We start from the raw sequence: 18,420 nt of genomic DNA on the forward strand, positions 1-18,420 counted from the left end.
TGACACAGTGATGCCTGGCATATGTCGCTCTCTGTGATGTCATTAGCATATACTACATGCTACTACTGTCTATTTACTGAAGCTTTTTCCGTCGTTGGTCTAATTCTCTCAATGAGTCTACATGTCATGTTATCATGCCGCTGCCCCAAATCTGAGTGATGAGGCTACATTTTTTCTTTACATTGTTGTTCATTCAACAAGAATGAATTAATGTAGAAATGCAGACATTGGCATGTATGAAATTAAAGGCAGACAGCTGGTTCAAGATTATCTTACCTGGTTTACACAAAACGCTAAATAGATTCTCCAGCATATTTCAGTGCATTGTCCATGGTGGTGGTGTTTGAATAAGCTAAGCCCTGGCATAAAATGTCACTGAATGTCCGTAGCTGCCATGCCTGTTTGAGGGTGAATGTCATTCTGCCCGGTTCCACCTATTTCGACGCTGAATGCGTTTCGTGTGGGTGTATGCTTTTTTTTGGGGGGGTGGGGGTAGTGTGCATATATGAATATGAGAGTGTGTGCCACTGCATGCCCATAATTCAGGTTAATTTGTTCATGCTCTGGAGAATCTTAATTAGCTGTCTGCATCATCTACTTCCTCACACTCTTTTCACCATGTGTCACACAGTGAAATAACAGCCACATTGGTGCATGGCTGCCCTCTTTAACCTGTTCCTTTGTGTGCCAGAGATCGGACGTGATAGCCAAACTATCTCCCTACCCGCTATAGGGGTATGCATGTGTGCAGGAGAGATTATACTGTATGTCAATGGCTTAGTGCTTTTCTATTGACTGTAAATTATGTTCATTTGTTGTCCAAACTGTGTTTGAGGCTAAGCTCATGGGCACAAGTTGAGCCATATCCTTAGTCTAACACACATATACACACATGCAAAAATCACAGATAAAAAGAAAAACAAAGAGTGTTTGCACATGATGTGAGTACGTTAATCTTGTGAGAGCAGCGTTTTACGTGCCAAGGAGAAATGTGTGCCACTTAGAGAGGTGGAGTGACATTGAGCATGTTTGTGTAAGAACACACATATGCACACACAATCACATGTAGATGCCTACACAGTACACACACACACACACACACACACACACACACACACACACACACACACACACACACACACACACACACACACACACCATTCACACATATCACACATTCTTTTTTTTTTTTTTTTTTTTTGAGGGGGGCGGTGTTTCTTTTCTTCTTCACTGAGAATTCACCAAGCATTTCAAAAGCGCTTTTTCGAGGACCCACTTTGACATTTCAAGTATTTTGTCCACAAAGGTGCAGAATTTAAGATCTGGAACTTAAATCTTGCATGGGCATGTTGTCTGTGAGGTACAGTCTGACTGAACTGGCCTTTAGTGAGCGATGCCCATTTCTTAAGTTTGTGTGCGGGCTATTTCTTCTTTTCGTGTGGCTTTATCTGTTTTTATTTCCATTTAGGTTAACAGAGAATTCCTTTATCTTTTACAAGGTCTGTGGAGAAAGAGCCCACATCCCACCACAAGAGGGGGGGGGGGGTTTGCATCATAATGTTATTTGATTCTGAGCCGTGTTCACTGTTCAGTGGACACAACATATAGCTTGGTAGTGTTAAAAAAGTGCTGACACAACATGGCATACAGTAGATCTTCAACAGGAGGTCTGGGACCCCTAGGGGGTCCTCCAAAATCTTTTGTGATAGAAACCTTTTTGTATTAACCACTTGAACCCCAGTGTCCATATTCTGAGAACTTTAGCTGAAAATAGCAGATCTACAAGCTCACAACGCCACGCAGCTTGATGCGTTGTGAGCTTGTAGATCGGCTGTTTTCGGCAGAGAGTTTTGGAGTATAGGGGAAAAAGAGCAGACCGAGTACAGAGTGAAAGGTCAAGTTTATTAAGTATTGATGGTTCAAGTGGTTAAATACGGTGTAAGAAAACACAAATTGACATGAATCCAAAATACAGGATGATTGTGCTGTCAAACGATGGAACTATATGGAATCTATGAAAAGGTTGTGGGGGTCCCTGCTTCAACTCTCTCTCAACTAAAAGGGGTCCTTGGCCTGAAAATGTTGAAGACCCCTGCTGTAGATTGTATAAAAAAACAACAACACACAGCTCTAAAGAAGGCTGATTGAGTAACACTTCCTTGTCGTGATCTTTTTGTGAAAGTATAAGAAGGTTACAGAGGTTTGCCGATCAAATGTCAGCTATGATTCTAGCTCTAATACAGTGCTTTTTTAGGCCTAGAATTATTTAATGCTTTAACTATTGAAAAATAGTAGATATACAAGCTCACAGCGTGGCACTCGGTGCCACGGTGCGAGCTTGTAGATCTGCTATTCTTGAAAAAGTTGTGAAAATGTGTGCAAATCTTTGAATATATGTTTTTTTTAAAAGAGAACGTTTGTAACTCAAATTTAGCTTCTGGGTGGTCCCTGGAACTAAAAGAATATTTTGAGATGGAGGTCCGTGGCCAAATACATATCATTTTGGGGGTCCTTCACATGAAAAAGTTTGAGAGCCACTGACATAGAAACAGGTTTTTCAAAAAAACGTAGAAGGATTCAAAAGACACTTGTAGAATCGGGTCAAAATTCAGATTTTCACGATTTTTCAAAAATAGAAGATCTACAATTAAGCTCGAAGCGCGGCAGTCGGTGCCGCGCTGTGAGCTTGTATATCTGCTATTTTTCAATAGTTAAAGCATAAAATAATAATACGCAATAATGCGTACACGGTCTAGGCTAAGGTGATAGATCTGGGATCTGCCTCAGGTCTACCCCTCGCCGTGTGACTAACCCTGGGATTGGATCGTCATGGAAACATGACTGAGCCTAGAGCTAGTGTAAACAGCTGGCCCTCCAAGAGGGAGAGAGGTGCAGCCATCGCATCCAAGTGAAGAGACTTGGAATCTTTAGGGAAAGTAAGAGAGTGCGTGTGTGTGTGTGTGTGTGTGTGCGTGCGTGCGTGCGTGTGTGCGTGTGTGCGTGCGTGTGTGTGTGTGTGTGTGTGTTGTGTGTGCGCGTGTGTGTGCGTGTGTGTGATTCCATGCCTTCCTCTCATTATGATGGTTGAATGGAAACAAGATAGGATACATTTCAGCTGTCTTGTAATGGAAACACATTAGCTTAGTTGCTGTGTGTGTGTGTGTGTGTGTGTGTGTGTGTGTGTGTGTGTGTGTGTGCGTGCACACGCACGCACACACGCACGCACGCGTGTGTGTACGTGCACAGTGCATTGGTACCCTCATGGGTATGTATGTATGTACTGTATGGGGGAGTAAAGAATGGAGACATTCATCATCGATACATTTGTCTATAATGGGGTTATAATAGTATTTTAAACAATATTGTTTTACATTAAAGCCTATTATCTGGAGTTACACATCAGACAATTAATACTTACATTTTTGTCAACTATTGTATAATCTATGGCATTTGGTGGAGCTATTTATCCAGAGTTTCTTTTGCTACACAGTAAAATCCTCAGTGTTAATTTAACTTGGAGAGCCATATAGAACCTTACAGGTCCATTTGCTTCCATTTGTACACTCTATGACTTAAATGAACACTATGGATTTAACTGTGTAGTGTAGTACATTTTTAGTTTGGCTTCATTGGAAATCATATCCATGAACCGTAGACTGACAGTGTTGGTGGTGCCATGCTCTCTCCATTGACTGATACAGGAGCACTAGCTGTCCTGCCAGTTCCCTTACTTTCTCAGCCCATCAACTGTTTCCAGTTGCCTGCCACCACAGCCCCAAAGGCCAGACTCCAACCAGCTCCATTCCCAGACTTAGATGTGCATGCGCCCCTTGCTTAGACGGATGATTCCCACCACAGACCATAACTTACTCTAGCCAGCTCAATTCCCACTTCTACACCCTGCCATAACTGTCTCCTGCTCTCCACATTCCCCAGTTCATACACAGACGAGCTATTGGCCAGCCGCTCTCCACTCGCAGGCCAGAGCTAACTTCTGCCTGCCCCATTTCCAGCCCCCTTGCCACAGTCCCAAAGTCCTGACTCCAGCAAGTCCCAGACGCCCCCTGGTCCAGTCCCAGGCCCTGTCGGAGCCGTAATCACTGTCCCTTGCTCCAGCAATAATTGCTGTCACTTGTTTGGGCAACAGGAAAACTAGCAAGGTTACTAATTGCCGCACTTGCAGAATTATTGATCACTTTGCATCTCTCATCTTAAATTCAACCATTTAAAGTTAAGATAAATTTCCTGCTGTAGCCTCTCTCTCTCTCTCTCTCTCTCTCTCTGTCGTGGTCCCATCCCAGACAGTGGCTGCTGGTTGTGTGCGTCAGCTCTGCTCTTCGGCTGGCCGACTCTCTCCAGGAATCTGGCCCCCCCCCTCCTTCTATCATGCCGCCTCTCCTCTTTGTGAAGAGAGGAGAGAGAGAATTGAGAGGGAGAGGAATAGAAGCCAGCAATAGAAACTGGCTACTAAATCCACAACGACAAGCCCCTATTAAATGGCTTTTTTTTCTCCTTCTATTTCATTTAATGACTTTTATTACCAGCCACCCTTCTCTCTTCGATTTGGCAATAATAACAACGGGGAATGCAGCGCTCAGCATTCTCTTCCATCTGATGCTCCCTTGCTTTTTTATTTAATGAATTCCTCTTTGCACCAATGGGCTGCTGAAATAAGCACAAAGCAAACTAAGACTATGCCTACTGCAGAAGGTGGTAGGTTGTATACATACTTTATGTGTGTGTATATATTATCCACACACGTGTGTTTGTCCAGAGTCAGACATGATGTAACTAAGTATGAGTTTGCAGGGATGTATGATATAGGGAATAAAATATCATGATAAACCAGAAGACCTTTCGATATTGTTAAATATCACAATATCTGCAAGGATAATCACACTAGAGCTGTAATTCTCAGCATTCTTGAGTATTTCAGAAATCCGATGTAGTAATTGCTGTGTAATGTTAATTTTTAGACGAACTCAATTGTGTGTAATAAATCACAATATTAAGAAATATTCCACCATATTATTACAATGATAGACGATGAGACATTAATATTGATATATTGCCCTGCCTTATTGCCACAGAACCAAACCTCTCTGCGTTGTGTGATTGATCAACAGCTGTTTCTCTCACAGACACTAAAGAGTTAAGTCTGATTGTATTTTTGGTACGACTGTGTCACATGGCAAAAAATAGCAGATCAGTAAGCTCATAGTGCATCGTGGATGCACCACGTTGTGAGCTTATAGATCTATGGCATAGGAGGCATTTGTGTGTGTGTGTGTGTGTGTGTGTGTGTGTGTGTGTGTGTGTGTGTGTGTGTGTGTGTGTGTGTGTGTGTGTGTGTGTGTGTGTGTGTGTGTGTGTGTGTGTGTGTGTGTGTGTGTGTGTGTGTGTGTGTGTGTGTGTGTGTGTGTGTTACACAATCAATCACTATACTGTAGCTAGTTTCCGGACGCGTATGGTTACATGCTGTTATCACTGATTAAGGTCAAGGGTTTGTTTTGTTTTATCTCTGAACAAAAATAAATTCTGTCTAGAATATATGGATCTGGGCAAAGGACAACATTTCTCAGGCACAGGTCGATACTAGTTCTTTAATGTTTTCTTAAAATCTTCTAAAATGTTTTTTTTTTGGGCCAGGTCCCTCCGTCCCCAAAGGAGAAATTACACCTTTATAACCGAGAAACACAGGCTCATTAAACCATTGCTACTTTTGCCATAGGTGGATTTGCCAACACTAAGACAAGCACCCACATTGTATTTTTCAAAAACCTAGGTTGTAGACAGCCTGAAAGACCATTAGTCATCTCTAGCAAGCTGTTGAACTGTCCCTGCGTGCAGTAGCTGACGTTTGCTAATTTTGGGTTAAATCATGCAAAAACACATGAATGACTGAAAGATTCTTGACGTGAAAACTGCTGTATGACGTTTTTCCTTCTGATTGGCACAATGGTGTTCAATTTCAAGGTGGTTAAGGACAGGTATTTCCTTTGGGGCCTCATTTTTCTCCGAGTGTGCAAGCACGTTAGCGTACGTAGCGTTCATGGCTCAATAAGGGCGTTTATGGCTGTGTGTCAGGCTGAATAACGTTGAGGCATGTTAATGATAAGAGGGTGGATGACATTCCCGTCCGTCAGCGTTCTCACCCTATCTCGTTTCCATTCAGACCCACAGACATGAGCATGCATGTGTGTGTGAGAGCGTGTGTGTGCACCCACCCACACACACACACACACATGAAGACACACACTTGTCTCATAGCCTTAGGGCGCCAGTGACTTGGCGCCTTAGAATAAACAACAGTAGAGGATGAGGGTTTACCTGCCACTGACCCCTGTCACACACACACACACACACACACACCACACACACACACACACACACACACACACACACACACACACACCGGTGGAGGTGTTCACTCATCGAGGCGACCCTCCCCCAGCATTGAGCTGGCCTGATGCTGACCTCTTTACTTGACCCCTAGGGACTTAGTAAGGGCAAGGGTCAATCTGGTCAGACAGTCCCCGCTGTGGGCACTTACCCTGCTTGAAAGGTGTACCCACATTGACACAATTATTTATAAGACGCAGTCTAATAACAAATTGCGCAGATCGCACATTTGGGGACGTCTGTGCGCTAATTTGTGTGCATAGTAATACATGATAGTATTAGTATCTCGACAAGACAGAGCACGTACAGAGAGAGAAAGACGGAGAGGGCGACTGCTGACATGAGACAAAGCAAGGGCCCAGGGTTTCTCGACAGAAGAATCCAGAATGCGAGCAGGCTGGCGGGGAGGAGGGAGCATGCTAGCCCGTTCTCCTCTGCCTGGCAGGCGAGAGTGTGGTGTGAGCTATGCAGAAGAGGAGGAGGAGGAGGAGGTCTTAGTGAGTGTGTGAGGTGCCGCTGGCTGTGCCTGTTCCGAGGATGTCGTGGCTGTGCGGCATCTCAGACATGCATTCACCTCGCTGTGGCAGAGCACTTCTGAATAGAGCTGGGGACGGCACTCCAGGCATGAGAGAGAGAGAGAGAGAGAGAGAGAGAGAGAGAGAGAGAGAGAGAGAGAGAGAGAGAGAGAGAGAGAGAGAGAGAGAGAGAGAGAGAGAGAGGAGAGAGAGAGAGAGAGAGAGAGAGAGAGAGAGAGAGAGAGAGAGAGAGAGAGAGAGAGAGAGAAGAGAGAGAGAGAGAGAGAGAGAGAGTAATAAGAAAGGCTCAATAGGGAGGAGAGCAGGGCTTTCAACAGACTATGGAATTTGGTTAACCCTCTGAAAAGGTGTTCTTTCTTTCTTTCTCTTTCCTTCTCTCTTTCTGTAGCTATCCTGATTTTTCCTTCTCGTCCTTTCATGTATTGCTCCCCTCTCTTTTGAGGCCCTTTAGACTCTTTACTTCTCCTCTGCGTTTTCCCCCCATCTCAATTTTCCAGTTTCATTCCCAGGCCAGGCAATAGAAACTCATATCTTATTTACACTGCCCCTATCTAGATACAGCATGTTTCCATAGTGCTTCCTGTGTCTAAACTCCCACAGGAAAGCTAGCTTGCTCACTAGCTCCCCCAGCTCTAAGCTTTGCACCGTTACTGTGTTGTTGTGCCGTGGTGTGCCCAGTGCTAGCAGCAACATCCAGACCTCCGGGGCAATCACTGTTTCTACATTTAGAAGATCTCTGTTTACCACTGTCTAGAATTAGGAGAGGAAAGGACTTGGCCTATTTACTGTGCTATCCATCTCTGGATTGTTTTGCATATGGACCCAGAAGTTGGCTAGCTAACAGGCCTCCGGAAGTTCTTTCCTCTCCGCTTGATGTTACAGAGGCTTGTTCTATGACCATCTGAGTGTTCCACATGTTCTTCTATGGACAGTTTTGTACTTCTATACTGTCGTCTCACCGTGCGGCGTTGTTAAACCCCTGACTCTCCAGTGTCAGAGTGTTCCAGATTTAGTCTGTCATAGTGTGTTAGTGGGCCACCCTGTCTGTCGCCATTCTTGCCCCCCCTCCCCGCCCGATGGCTGCCTGGCTAGCTGACGGACTACCTGGCGGGCTATCCCCTATGGGCGGCAATATTGCCTCGCCTCCAAGCCACCCCCCGCTCACTGCCAGCGACAGCCACAGCCCAGGGAGACATGGGTAATGGCCCTCTCTGATGTACAGCCCGACTCGATTGAAACTGGATGGGCGACACACGCCTAAAATAACAAAAGAAGGAGAAAGAAAGAGAGAGGGCCTGGAGATGGAGGAGGGAGGGAAAGGAGCGAAGCGATCGATAAAGCAGGGACACATCTCCTAATAAAGATTTATTCCCCCCCCACCCTCCCCCCATCCGCCTAGGACGGGCCAAGAGGGGGAGGAGAGAATGTGATTAGCGGCCTCCTTTTCCCTGGGTATCTCGTAGTCGTGTGTGTTTCTGTTTATGTGTGTGCACGTCAGTGTGTACAGCCTGTGTGTGTTCGCGAGTGTGTGTGTGTGTGTGTGTGTGTGTGTGTGTGTGTCTCATATGCTCAGTGTATCTCCGCACAACTCTCTCTCTCTCTCTCTCTCTCTCTCTCTCTCTGCGTACCACATGTCTCTCGCCCCACTCTCTACTCTCCAGTGAGCAGAAGGAGTTAAAAGCAGTCTCTGTCGTTTGTCCTGCAGCAGCAGCAGCAGCAGCAGCTGTGTCCCTGCCTCTCTCTCGCTCGCTCTCTCTCTCTCCCACCCTCTCTCTCCCTCTCTCTTCCTGTCAGCTAATATTTAGTTAATCTTTGGTCTGGGACCTACGGGACTGGCCGGAGTTCCTGGTGCCCCATCCATCTAACACTGATCTATATTCCACACTGGGTCCCTACGCCATTAACCACCACCGATGGGAGGGGAGGAGGGGGGAAAGATGGAGAGACACGGGAGGTAGACAGCGGGCTGGATGCAAGGAGGGGAAGAGAGGAGGGTGAGCTGGGTGGAGAGAGGGAGGCAGTGGTGGTGAGGATAGATAGAGAGATGGAGGTTGAGTTGGGGGGGTTCATGTATTCCAGAGAGAGACGCAGACACCAAGAGTTAAGGCAGAGACAAGGCAAAAAAGGCAAGGAGGAGAAGGTTTGTTTAGAGTGGAATAGAATAAGGAATACTTTTTCTAGATTTCCGTTTTTATATTTATCCTAATTTCTAATTATCCCTGCATTCCAGAATGACTTCATTGCAGCCACAGAAAATGAGATAGAGAAAAATAAACGATGACTTGACTGCACCCTGTCTAGGTGCCAACTTGTCTACTCATGGCCATATATGGCCTACTTGTGTGCCAGCAGAGCGTGCAAGTACTGCGATAGGTGCTGTTCGGTGTTGTCTGTATGTATTGTAGGTGGGAAAGTTGGATGAGGTGCCAACTTGTACCTTGTTATTTATATCAGGTCATACTTGTGAAGGATAGGCAAACTATAAGCATTGTGCTTCAGCATATTCCTTTTTTGGTCATGATTTGAACTTTGTATGTTTTTTGCATTTGTTGTGAACAAGGACCAAAATAAAACCATTCATTAATTCATTCACTTGTTGGTAGGGCTGTCACAATTATTACATAATCATCTAATCGCAATTATTTGGCATAATCGCAAATTATTTGGCATAATCGCAATTATTTTGTCATAATCGTCATAATCGTTTACATGTTGAAAAATGTTCATATTTTCAAAAAATTACAAAAATAGTGGAAATAGCAGATCGTTGTGAGCTTGTAGATCGGCTATTTCCACTATCAATGTTCTTTTTCAAGTATAAAGTTGTCAAATATGTAAGTAATTTCTTTGTATATTTAGGTTATGTGTCATATCTGCCATGTGCAACTTCAAAAGCTAAAAGCCAAACAAGAATGTAATTGTCAACGACAGAAACACAATTAAATTGTTAATCGCAATTATTTCAGTGACAATTAATCGTCATGTAAAATGTCATAATCGTGACAGCCCTACTTGTTGGTGGTGACGTCACCCAGAACGCTGCTCCCTCATGCCTTTCTACTGTCGGCCGGAAACAGAGTCAGACAGCCGGAAACAGACGGCACCGACAATATTACTTGCACACTCTGCTGGTGCAAGTAAATCGAGAGTGTGAATGGCTCCCTCTAAAGGTGTGAAAGGTTGAGGAGAACTAGAAGGAGGAGGAGAGGGGAGGACGAGGGACCTCTGAGGGGCGGGAGCAGTGAGTGAGTGATCCATATGCAACAAGCCAGCCACTTCATTGATATGCAATGTGTAGTTATGAGGGCGTCCACCTGCAAACGCTCCAAGTGCTGACTCACTCCCCATCACGCGGGCTAAAATGCTTTTATCCCAGACGCCTGGCCCATCTGAATGGAATATAATAGGCCATAAAGTGCTTTGCTAGCAGCGACTGCTTGCCCTGTGGCAACCCCTCCATCCCCCACCCTCCCACTCCAAATCTCATTTCGCCACTTTCATTGGAAACAAAGCACGTATGTGCCCAGCTTTAATTACATCGTCTTCTCTCTCCCCTTCGAAGTCCTCTCCTCTTTCCATCCCTCTATCTCCTTGACATTGCTCCCTCAGTTCCTATCGTGGGCCCTTGCATAGAGGGCTTTTATTTTCCCTCACTCTCCCTCTCTCTCTCTCTCTCCCTCTGTCTCGAGTCTTCCCGTGTCCGTCGTCCCCCACTCTGCCGCGTGTAATCACTTCACCGTGTGTGCGTAATATGCACATGTGTGCGAGCATGAGTGTGTGAGGGGCACCTGTTTGGGATCTCGGTGCATGTTTAGGGTCATGCCTGCAGGTCGTGTGTAATGAATAGCAGGACTGTTGCTGGGCCACAACTGCTTGAGAGGGAATGGGACTGGGAATAATACACCAACGATGGAAGGGGAGAAGAGGAGGATGAAGGGAGGGAGGGAGGGATAGAGGAAAGAGGGAGCAGGAGGAAGAGTGAGTGAGGAAGGGAAGAGCGTGGTTGCGAAGCCAGTGAGCCCTAACCACCTTCTGTCAGTCTGTCTGCTCTCTGCGCTGTTTTCTCTCTCACAGGAATCTAATGGCTTTTCCACTGTCCGCTGTCCAAACCTACACCACCAACCCCAGCACTCTGCTGCTCTCTCCTCTTTCCCCACTCTCCCTTTTCTCCTCTCTCGCTCCATAGTGTTTCCCTGCCTCCTCGCTCCCTTTCCCCTCCTTATCGCTTCTCACCTCCCGTTTCTCTCACTTTCCATTCCCCCTTGTTAAAATTCTCCCATAACTCTCCTCCTGTCTCTCTCTCTCTCTCTCTCTCTCTCTCTCTCTCTCTCTCTCTCTCTCTCTCTCTCTCTCTCTCTCTGTCCTTCCAGCTGCTGGCCAGGGGAACAGCTGACTAAATCTGGAGCTGGGGCCCTTGGCTCAGGCTCTGGCTTGGCCACAGCCTCCTCCTATTCCCAGCCCCTGCCTCCCCCTTAATCTATTCTCTCCCTCTCTCTCTCTCTCTCTCTCGCTCCCTCTCTCGCTCCCTCCACCCCCTGGCTTCTAGCCCCGGTTCTTCTCTCAACAGATCCAGCTAAAGGCCTGGCCATGGCCCTGCCTCTGAGCCTCAGCTCAGCCCGAGTCTCAGTGGTTCTCTGGCCCCTTGCTCTAACCGCCCCCTCCATCCCAGCTCTGAGCTCAAAAGCCCCAAATCTCTTTCTCTCTCTCTCTCTCTCTTTCTCTCTCTCTCTCTCAGAGAGTGAGAGAGACACATTCTCACCCATACCCCCACTCTCTCTTTCTTCCTTGCTCGGTTATCACTCTCTCTCTCTGAGTCTATATAGTCTGTAGCTAGGCTCCTGGTACTGCCCCAACTCCGCTGGAGCGAAGCTTCATCCAGGTTGGCTGCAGTTCAGCGCTCATGGCTCCCAACCAAGTTCTGTAGCCAGGCCTCTATCCCTGGCTAACAGCGCTAGTCACTGTAGCTCACTGCAGTGCCGCCTCGCTCTCAAACACGGTTCATTCCTTACATCTCTAGTCGTTGTACACTCCCTTGTCCTTGGATGTCATTTCTGTGTCTTCCCCCACAGTCTCACACACACACACACACACGCGCGTGCGCGCAGGCACGTACACGCACACACACACAGAGAGAGACACGAGTGAGAGTGAAGCATATGACACATGATAGACAGTCGGGGGTGGCAGGGGATGTGGGCCTTGACACATTTCAAGGCAAGCCAGGGGCTCGAATTTGATCGTTGCCCAGGGAAGGCAAGCCGTTGCCCCCCCCCCCCCCCCCCAGCCCAGCCATACAAAACACACACACACACACACACACACACACACATGCTACCCCCCCCTTCCCCCTTCGCTGTCACTGTGAGAACGAAGGCTTCCGTGATTAAGCCCAGGCCCAGGTTCCAGCATCACTCTTCAATAACAGACATTGCCCACAGAAGACACCTGTCAGTGGGCTTCTTTCTGTCTCGCCAACACCCAAATGTACGAGTTCAACCAGACAGAGGAACGTTCAGGGAGCGCCCCTCAGCTACAGTGGGACACGCACACGCACGCACACACTCACTCACTCACTCACTCACTCACTCACTCACTCACTCACTCACTCACTCTCCTTTGTGCTTTACTTTTTCCCTTCCGTGTGGAAATGGGCCATGGCAGCCTAGTGGGCACGTAGTGTAAAACTGTACCCATAAAGGGATCCATTTTTCAACTCTTTATAAGTGTTAAACCAACACTGAGGATTTTGCTGTGCAGGGAGCAGCAAAGCACTCAGCCTGTACCGGTTGATGCGACATCAGAATGTTCTAGAACACCTCGCTGCTCCACATGGATTGTTACACAGCCCACTCACTGTCTGTCGGACGCCCAATGCGCTCTTTGTTGTTGTTGTCTTTGTTGTCAAGAATTTTGTACAGGAAATCAAGACACACACACGAAACACACACAAAAAACCCTCAAGTTTCCTTTTGGAGTCACGTTTTCTCTCGTTGACTGGCAGATGCGGGCCGGTTGAAAGCAAATCAGAACTTGCCACAGACTTCAAACGGTTGCTCTGTTCCGTCGTTTATTGGCAACAATGCATGACAACCTCTTCTCTCGCGATGTGGATTTCTTCAAGGGGAGGGAGGCTAAAAGCAATAAATAAATAAATAGAAGAAAGGTAAAGAAGCAACCATCCAAACAGCTAGAGGGGGTGGAGGGAGGAGGAGGGAGACCTGAGCGTTGGAACTGAATTGGACTGCTCTTCCAAAGCGTTTTCAATTCAAACCAGGCTTTTTGATGTGAACTGATCCAGGGATGCTTGAGAAGAGGAAAGCTGATGGCTTTAAGTCGTTTAGAACTTTTCCCGCTATGAGGTGACTGTGAACTGTTAACTCTGGGGCTTGTGTGTGTGTGTGTGTGTGTGTGTGTGTGTGTGTGTGTGTGTGTGTGTGTGTGTGTGTGTGTGTGTGTGTGTGTGTGTGTGTGTGTGTGTGTGTGTGTGTGTGTGTGTGTGTGTGTGTGTGTGTGTGTGTGTGTGTGTGTGTGTGTGTGTGTGTGTGTGTGTGTGTGGGCCTATACAACAGTAATTAGCTGAGTGTGAAAGCTGTATCGAAGTAAGCGGCTTGGTTCTGCTCTCCTAGTCCTAACCCTGATTTGTCTAGACTCTCTCTATATATCTGTCTGTCTGTCTGTCTGTCTGTCTGTCTGTCTGTCTGTGTGTCTCTCTCTCTCCCTCTCTCTCTCTTCCTCCTGTCCAGGATGGCACAATTGACTGCTACTGACCTAATTTGGGCAAATCTCATTGACCTACTTCATGGGTGGATGCCGACTTGCCCACAGGAGGAGGCCCTCGCACTCTCTCTCTCACACACACACACACACACACACACACACACACACACACACACACACACACCCCTCAACCTCCTTTACAGTTGCTATGGTGCTGAGCCTGTACCCCTTTAATCTTCCCCTAAACCCCTGTTTGCACACTGCTCTCCTCCTTAGCCATTCTACCGTCCCCAAATGAACATAATGAGGATCTCAAAACACAGACATGTAATGCAAAATGAAACCATGATGGCAGTGTGTCTATTGTTTCATATGGTCTCCGAAGCGAGGCAGTTCTTCATGGCTCTCTGAAGTGACACAATCAGCATAATTGCATATGGATGTGATTATTCTCCTGTCCAACTGGCTGCTATTCTCTAATGAAAATACAGATCCCAAAACAAATTTAATCAAGTGTGAGGTGGTCCTTTCGAGAGATAAACGCACTCATCCGTCTATAGAAATGAATGTATAACGCATGCATTTCTTACACAATACATGCACAGAATGTTACATTGTTGTGATTGGCAACGGTGTTACTTTTAACCAGTCTTTTAATGCAATGTACCCCTGGAAAGCTATTCGTAACCTTTGTTTTGCTCCCTGTTGCTAGCTGATTACTTCCCGGTCCTAAAATACACGTTGCTTTTTGCTATATTGTTTTGGAAGGGAGTTAGAATGCTATATAGGGTAATCTGACTAAATGTTTTGGCTGATTTGCTGTTGGCTGATGACTAATTCCTGTGTGTTTTAGCTGTTAGCAAGCTTTTGTGCAAGCACTTGTTTGTGAGATATCAAACAGATTATAAATATTTGTGTGTGTGTGTGTGTGTGTGTGTGTGTGTGTGTGTGTGTGTGTGTGTGTGTGTGTGTGTGTGTGTGTGTGTGTGTGTGTGTGTGTGTGTGTGTGTGTGTGTGTGTGTGTGTGTGTGTGTGTGTGTGTGTGTGATGTGTGTGTGTGTGTGTGTGCGCGCGCGCATGCTTGTCCGTGTCCACGTGCACACATGGGTGTGAGTATGTGTGTCCCCTGCACACACAAAGCCTGTCAAGGCACATGCAGCAGCAACACACTTGGTAGAGGGCAGACGCGCGTCGTCATGGCAACACGTACAGATGTCAACAAAAGAGGCTCCGGGGTGAACATTGTCTCTCTCTCTCAGTCCAGCGGGGTGCAATTTATCTCAATGTAGCCACGAAAGGCAGCTATTTACATGAAACGAGAGACGTTTCTGGGAAGTAGAGGGGTCTCTCTGATGGTTTTCATGTCAGCTGCCTGCTTTTAGCTTGAGAGTGGAAACCTAAACCATCTTGAGAGCCAGAGAGTAGCCTCGCTGTAAACCTACTGAGAGAGCTCAGTTCCCTCATGTGGTCGTAGCTTCTTCCCCCTGTGAAAGTCCCTCGCCATTTCCCCTCGATGTGCTCAGAGAGAGAGAGAGAGAGAAAGAGAGAGAGCAGGCCAAATGCAGCATGTGATTTCAGAGGCTTACAGTTCGCACAGAGTAAATCTAACCCTCTCGTTTTATAGCTTATCCTTAAGAGAGTGGCCCTAACATCAACGTCAATATTTACAGGAATTGCCTGCAGGCAGGAGAATCGACCACCACCAATTTCAAGGGAGATGTTTTCAACCTGTCTGTCTGTCTGTCTGTGTCTGCCTGTCTCCATGTCTTTCTGTCTGTCTTGTCTTGTCTGTCTGTCTCCTCTCTTGCTCCCTGTTATACCTTCTTCTTCTGTTACACACTCTGTGTTCATCTCTCTCCTCCCATTCTCCAGGCAGTATCCTGTCGATCATGGCACCGGGCGGCTGTGATGTTTGTCTTTGGTTTTTCTTTGTTTGATGTTTGGGCGAGAGTTGGCATACTGTGACACACACACGCGGTATATGTGCGCGGGCTCGCGGGTGCGCGCGCGTGTGTTCAATAGGACCGGGGCTTTTTGACACTGGCTCAGCGGCGGCTTGAGAGATGCTGGACGACGCGTGTCAAGTGATATTAAATGTGAGAGAACCCCACCTCCCCTCCGTCTTCCTCCCTCTGCTGTGGACTGTGTCTGCTGTGGTTAGTGTGAGGAATGACACTTCTCATCAGGAGGGGGTTGGTGGGTGCTCACACTGCACTGTCTGATGTATGAGCTAGGGATGGGACGATATGAAAATCACCATTATTGTGACAAAGGAAATCGCGATTTACGATATTATCGCGATAATCAAAATCCATTATCCTGGGGCGGAACATTTGCCAAAAAATAGCAGATCTACAAGCTCACAACGTGTCGCAACGCAATGCGTTGTGAGCTTGTAGATCAGCCATTTTTGGGCAAAGACATTTGATAGAGAGTGAAAAAAAGACTATTTCAAGTACGTATATTATAAGTACCCTTTACCAATTATAGAGGGTTTAAGTGGTACCAGATACGCAGCTCGGCAAATAAAAGGTGAATTGATCCCATACAGTGCATGACGGAGGATGATATCGCGATAAATTAAATCTCCACGATACGATTATCGTGAGTGTTTTTTATCGCGATAAACGATAATATGGCTTATCGTCCCATCCTTAATGCTCACACTGTACTGTCTGATGTATGAGCCCTCGCATCTCTGTGGGTAGAGTGGACACTTTGGCCTACATAAGCGGGGATGGCTCTGCGAAGGTCAACTGGTTGTTCCGAGCAGGAAGGCAGCGTACGCATACCTACATATACTGCGCTGTCGCTGCCGCCTGCCTGCTAATTTCCCCATCACAAACTAATCAGCGCCCGAGGCACTTAGTTAGAGAGCAATGTATTTGTCTGATAATGATAATAGCCGAGCTTGCTAATTACTAATGAACGGGTGTGGGTTTCAGCTGTTGTGGCTCGCTCTTTTGTGCTGTCTGTCAGGGCTCCCGTATGCTTTCTGACTGAGTAGAGAGGAGATGTTAACTCTGGAACCAGGTCACTCTCTCTCTCTCAGACAGGCTACTTTTTAAATTATGACTTTGCGTATCCTGGGTTTGGCACCGCGAAAGAACGAAAACCAAAAAATAAAACAAAGAAGTGGCTGGATAGTGGATACAACTGGCCTATAGTCATTTGAAAAACAAGAGAGAGAAAGAGGGGAATGCTAACCTATTTCCTGGTGGATGATCATTTCTCTGTGTTCCGGGTGGAGGGTTGTGAGTCTATCTGTGCCAATGTGCAGTGTTGTGTGTGTATGCGTGCCGTGCGCGCGCGCGTGTGTGTGTGTCAGATAGTAATGTGAAAAAAACGTGAGTAGTGGGCGAGTGCTATTTTGGGGGCAGGCAGCCACAGGCAAGGTTGGAGGGGAGGGGAGGGGAGGAGGGGACGTGTTGGAGGGGAGCTGGAGCAGGAAGTGACGGCACACAGCTGAATAGAGAGCAGAGTGTGACCTCAGTGACTCCAGGAAGGAAGGGGTTAAGTGCGAGCCGACCGGGCCGCATGGAGCTGTGTTACGCAAACGGGGCGGCTGGCTGGAGCTGAAAGACTGGGGGAGTGCTGAGCTCAGAGGAACACTGGCTCACAGCCATCCCTCTCTCTGTCTCTCCCTCACTCTCTCTCTCTCTCGCTCTCTCTCCCTCCCTCCTCCTCCTCTCTATGACCCCTCCCCCCGCCCGCCCCCCCCCACCTCCTCGCTACAGCTGAGCGCTCCCCATGCTTCCCACCGCCAGGCGTGGCCATGGTGTGTTTTTGTGTGCATGTGTGCCTCAGTGTCTGTGCTGGAATGCAGCCTCCCCCTTTGACTGGGGCCTGTGTGAGTGTGTGTGTGTGTGTGTGTGTGTGTGTGTGTGTGTGTGTGTGTGTGTGTGTGTGTGTGTGTGTGTGTGTGTGTGTGTGTGTGTGTGTGTGTGTGTGTGTGTGTGTGTGTGTGTGTGTGTGTGTGTGTGTGTGTGTGTGTGTGCGTGTGCGTGCGTGCGTGCGCACTCCCGCACACCTCTTTGTGTGTATGTGTGTGCGTGTGTGTGTGTCTGGAATGATGCCTCTCCTTGTCTGGTGTGTGACGTCAGTACACACAACGGGTCAGCTTAGGGCTAGGCGACGTTGGGTTTGTGTGCGTGCCTGTGTGAGTGTGTGTGTGTGTGCGTGTGTCAGGGGAGGGGAAATGGGGAGGAGTCATTTGTTGGAGTGAAAAAAAAGGAAGGAGGGGCTGTTTGTGAGGCGAGCACAAGGAGCTTGACTGCAGGGAGTCACTGAAGTGTGTGTGTGTGTGTGTGTGTGTGTGTGTGTGTGTGTGTGTGTGTGTGTGTGTGTGTGTGTGTGTGTGTGTGTGTGTGTGTGTGTGTGTGTGTGTGTGTGTGTGTGTGTGTGTGTGTGTGTGTGTGTGTGTGTGTGTGTGTGTGTGTGTGTGTGTGTGTGTGTGTGTACGCGCGCGCGCGCGCATCGCGCGCGCATTGCTCACGCATGTGTGTAGCGCGTTTGTGTATCTATGCACATGAATGCATCATGAGTCTGGTTCAGGGGGTGGAGTAGTTTATGTGTGTGTGTGTGTGTGTGTGTCCGCCTGAGCAAAATGGGAGGGGTAATAAGAGTAAGGTTATTTCCTGGCATGGACTACTGAACCTAAAAACCCACATGTGCGCATGCACGCGCGCACACACACACAGACGCACGGTTTCTGTTGTTTTTTTTTTTTCAGTCTAGTCTTATTAGGACCCAGTTGTTTTCATAT

The 18,420-nt window shown here is 47.3% G+C and overlaps 1 protein-coding gene across 2 annotated transcripts in view; it reads left to right on the forward strand.

The window, feature by feature from the left end:
• Nucleotides 1–18,420, forward strand: part of LOC308295854 (zinc finger SWIM domain-containing protein 6-like) — a gene marked incomplete at its 3' end in the record, with an annotated part of 67,194 nt that overhangs the window by 3,724 nt on the left and 45,050 nt on the right. The window lies entirely within an intron of this gene.

The sequence above is a fragment of the Nannobrachium achirus genome (genome assembly GCF_963921795.1).
Source record: "Nannobrachium achirus genome assembly, chromosome: 12".
In the NCBI taxonomy this organism is placed as follows: Eukaryota; Metazoa; Chordata; class Actinopteri; order Myctophiformes; family Myctophidae; genus Nannobrachium; species Nannobrachium achirus.